The 5,106-nt window shown below is 35.6% G+C and overlaps 1 long non-coding RNA gene across 1 annotated transcript in view; it reads right to left on the reverse strand.

The window, feature by feature from the left end:
- Window positions 1-6: 6 nt before the first annotated feature.
- Window positions 7-5,106, reverse strand: part of LOC104987632 — a 21,461-nt gene continuing 16,361 nt past the window's right edge. Inside the window, exon 3 of the long non-coding RNA XR_825150.1 lies at window positions 7-440. This is a non-coding gene — a long non-coding RNA (uncharacterized LOC104987632). The remainder of the gene's footprint in view (window positions 441-5,106) is intronic.

A 5,106-nucleotide genomic window follows, 5' to 3' on the forward strand; every position in this document is an offset into this window, starting at 1 on the left:
TAGCAATAATTTTAATTCACCAAGTATGAACCAGTAAACTAACACATGAATCTTTGTATTCTCAGACTTCTGAAAGGACTGGCAATCCTGTTTTTAACCTCCCCAAGTCATCTACAATGTAATTAATATACAAATAATCAATCCTGTTCACTAGTACAGATAATTTTAATTCAACAAACCCAGTTCACTAGCATATCTATTTTAGACACACACTGTTCACAATAAATAACTGGTCTCACATGTTCCATTTGTACAAATAGTTATGGCAACAAATATAGTTAGATTCAACTATTCCAGGGGAAAAGTTACACAGGATTCATGACTATTATCTGCCATGAAGTGATCTGAATACGTGCAGAAAACAATGGTACTTAATAATACTTACTTTCAGCATTGGACAAAGTGCAGGGATTACAGTCAACCAAAGCTAACTGAAAATGCTGCAAGAAGAGAGAAAATTAACGCACTAAAAATCAGTCATACAAGATACTTTTCAGGTATATAAGGTTTAATATAATTATGAAACTATGCTATGCAAATATAACATATTATACAACCAACTAGCATTACTTTGAACATTTATTGCTGAGAACAAACAGACTGCTGCATTACTTTCTTTGAACAGTTGAGAAAGAGATTTGGCATAAGAATTAACTTGATACCAAGTCATCCTATGTAAATCTATTTATATGGAAAAAAAAATCAGGTTTTTAAGTCTTCTAGTACATAGGAAGTGTTAGTTACTGAACACTTCAAATAGAACACATAATTATTTTAAAAACGGAAAAGTAAAAGTTCAATGGTATTAACGGATTAAATACCACTGCTTATCTCAAAATGATATATACTTTTTTTTAAATGACCATGAGAAAAGGGTAAAACTATTTGCCCTGATTTTTCAATAATTATTATAATTAGAGTCTGTTAAAAGTATTTGAAGTTATCACAAAGAATGTACCAAATAGCCATACAAAACCATCCCACATAAAGAAAACCACTGGTTTTCTAAACCTAAAGGGAGATGAGGGACTAGGGTGGGGATGGCATGACCTCATAGTTTCATTTCTAGTTATCTAAACCAGATGCAAAACAGATGTACCTACTAAGATATTAAGATATCAACTATCAATAATGATCACCAACCCCTAAACCTGAAGCCAAATTAGAAAATATCTAGCACACATCCTTGCAACCGATAGAAAACAAATGCAATTACCCTTTTAGGATATATACCCTATTATATGTGTAGGCAGTATTAAACCACTAATAACTTACAGCATCCACTTGTAATAATATTGCATAAGCCTGTCCCCTTGACAAAAAAAAAAGAAACAAAAACAAAATACACGTCAAACTCAAGGCATAATGCTAATCTTTAAGAATGCAAATCATCAAGAACATTGGGTGATGGGGACTTCTCTGTTGCTCCAGTTAAGACTATGCTTCCAGCGTAGCGGGCCTCAGGTTTGATCTGTGGTCTGAGAACTCAGATCCCACATGCTGTGCAACATAGTCAAAAAAACCAATGGGGTGCGATCTGGCATCAAGTTTATCAACACTGAACTGGCTATATAATTAGGAAAAGGCAAACCAGTACTATAGTTAGTATGGAATATTTAAAAAAAAAATTTTTAAGGTGGGGCTTCCTTGATAGCTCAGCAGGTAAAGAATCCACCTGCAATGCAGGAAACACAGGTCTGATCCCTGAGTCAGGAAGATCCCCTAGAGAACTAGTGAGGGTCCATGAGCAGCAACTACTGAAACCTGTGAGCCCTACAGCCTGTGCTCTGCAACAAGAGAAGCCCTCTTCTCTTGCAATGAGAGAGTAGCCCCAGCTCACGGCAACTAGAGAAAAGCCCGTGCAACAGTACAGTCAGAAACAAAGAAACAAATAATAACAAATAAAAAAGGTTAAGTCTCTGAATTCTTCTAAAAGATATTTCCAGAAATACATATTCAAAATTTCCAAGCCTCCACAAATTTTTACCATTAAAAGTAATCAAAAGCCAAAAGTACAAAACAATTTTCTAAAAATCACCATTTCTATCCACAAGCCAAATGCCTAAAGAATTGTCTTTTTTCAACTGCTGGAAAAACTGAAAACTGATACATATAATGACAACTTCTAGATGTAAGCCCGAAAGAAACTTAAAACTTTCTATATCAAGGGAGAGAGTCATCAGGCAAGCTTTTAGTACTGTATTTCAACATAGAATCAACAAAACTGCACTTGGTCAACCAGAGCCCTCAGTTAACAAAAATAAACTAATGTCAGTTACCCAGTACTACAATGAAACAAAGATTAGAAGGCATAATTTCATATGAACTAGTAGTTATTCACAAATGTCTGTTATATGCATGCATAATTACTGTAGCCTACATTTGCAGTACTCAATATTTAGAGGTTGTAATATTCTTTAATGAGATGACTATGACCCTTAAATATTTAATCCATTCAATGACTACTTCAAGACCCTATAATGTCCTCAGGACAATGAAGATACTAGGGACACAATGACAATCAAAAGTGAAAAAATATTTGCCATCATTTACAGAATGGGAAAAAAAAAATCCAACATCTGAATACTTTGAGAACTGCTTTTATTCTCCCCTGACCTACAAAGCAGATTGTATGTCCTTAAACATCCTTTTAGTGTGCTACCATAGCAATAGAAAACAGACTATTTTAAAGAGTGAGTACTATGAAAGCAAAGCATATTTTATAACCAGTTGTTTTCCTCTAGATAAAAAGAGGCACAGCAGCCACACATTCAGATTGTACTGCATTTCAAAGTCTAATCTATCCTGCCAACATTAATACTTAGATAAGACAGGGGCTTCTCTAGTGGCTCAGTGGTAAAGAATCCGCCTGCCAATGCAGGAGATGCAGGTTCGATCCCCGGATTGGGAAAGAAGGAAATGGCAACCCACTCCAATATTCTTGCCTGGAAAATCCCATAGACAGAGGAGCCTGGCGGGCTATAGTCCATGGGGTTGCAAAAGAAGTCAGCCAGCAACAAAACAACAACAAAGACAGAGTTAAAAGATGCAAACTGCCCGGCCAAGAAAACACCATTTAAGATGGCAATATTTTATTTTCACTATTTCACTCAAATCTCACAAAGAGCAGAGAGATGCATAATTCAAATCGCCCAATCTACATTTCATCTATCAATACTGAAGGTCCTGTAATGAAATCGGGCAGAAGTTCTGGACTACATAATTATTAATCGATCTTAAAATCAGCAATGAAGTCACTGATGCACCAATTCAATCCCAAAACATCATGAAATGTCAAACATTTCCAAACCACAATGATACACAAAAATTAACTCTGCAAGACTGTACATATTCAAAAACAGGCGTGAGAATGAAAAAACTTACAGAATAACTGAGTTTAACAAACTAAGAACAGCCACATAAAACCACCCCACATAACAAAAATCACTGATACACCTTTGAGTAAACTAAAGGGAGATGAGAGACTAGGGTGGGGATGGTATGACTTCATTTCTAATGTCTAAACTGGATGCAAAATAGATGTATTTTTAACACATAAGTCAGCAAATAACTATCAACTATGATAATCAGCCCCAAACCTGAAGATACATGGTAAAATACCTAGCACCCATCCTTGACCAACAGCAAGAGCTAGGAAATATACCTCATACTGAAATACTGCAGTACTGAAACTGACTGCTGCTGTGTGAAATAGTTACCACCCAACTTATTGGCTTCTGCAGTTCAAAGACTATCGCAAACCTCAAGGCAGAAAGCATTCTACAGAAAACTAATTTCAAAGCAAGAAGATTTACCTACAACATTTTTTCCTAATGTTCCTTTTAATAGAGCCTTTCTGGTCCAATTTAATACAAGGTTCAATTCATTACAATTTCTGTTGACATCGTTCTCACCAAAGTAACTTTTTCTTTAAAAGCTTTTGACTTGTTCAATATTTCAAAGTAACTTTTCAGTACTTTGCTTTCTATAGACTAAGGAACTAGATTTTCCCCTTCAGATAGAGATGAAAGTTGATGTAATTAACACATAAAACACCAATTTCAAGACTTTATTTCCCCTTTAAAATGTTTTACTTCTAGTTGAATAATCTGTGATTATCTTACCATCTTTTCAGTTGTAGAACCCTTCAACTATGTTCCCAAACCTGAAGATAAGCAGTGAGATAACTTTTCATTATTGACAAGTTATGGTTGTATGTATAAATTATTAATTTGGAGCAACGTGTGGATTCCAGATTCAATCTCAGATGTTCTGATTCAATGGGTTGAGAACAATACCCTATGAACCAGATAAAACCCCCTACAACTTATTCCAATGCACAGTCAGGGTTAAATGCCAATATTTAAAACTTGCAAATTGTGTGCTTACCCCCAAAAGCCTTACTTCAGTCTATACTGCTATTAAAGCAAATGCTGCTTCTTAGTAGTAAAATGTTTGCAACCTATTTTTACTCTACACCAAGCACTCTGTTATGACTGTGCGTGTGTATGTTCTCAGCAACATCCAATTCTTTGGGACCTCATGGACTGTAGGCCGCTAGGCTCCTCTGTCCATGGGATTATACCTGTTAAGAACATTGGGGTGGGTTGCCATTTCCTCCACCAGGGGATCTTCCCAACACAGGGATCAAATCTGCATCTCCTGCATTGTTAGATTCTTTAGCACTGAGTCAGCAACTACGCAACTGAATAAAAGGCTCACTGAAATTAATGTTCTAATAAAAGTTTAAAAGACAATTCCATAGCAGAGTCTAAAAGATATAGATGAGGGAAGAAAAGAGATCCTTCAAGCTGAGGAAACAACGTCTGTTTACACAGCGTTTATGAAACAAGGATTTATGAACCATTTAAGTGGGAGAATGGAAGGTTTGTCAGGTACTCTTGCAGGTCAAAGGCGAATTATTTTTTCTTTTTTTTTTACAGATTGCCAGAATTCTGAAAGTATGAATTAAAAAACCAATAAATTTCATTTCTAAAACTAGGGAAAATGCCTTAGAATGCGATGGTAATTACTTTAGGAATTTGGTCTCTGAAAATAAGATACCAAACTAAAACTGGTAAGTTTCGGTAGCATTTGTGAGCCATG

Source organism: Bison bison, unplaced genomic scaffold (assembly GCF_000754665.1).
Source record: "Bison bison bison isolate TAMUID 2011002044 unplaced genomic scaffold, Bison_UMD1.0 scf7180017846136, whole genome shotgun sequence".
NCBI classification, from domain to species: domain Eukaryota; kingdom Metazoa; phylum Chordata; class Mammalia; order Artiodactyla; family Bovidae; genus Bison; species Bison bison.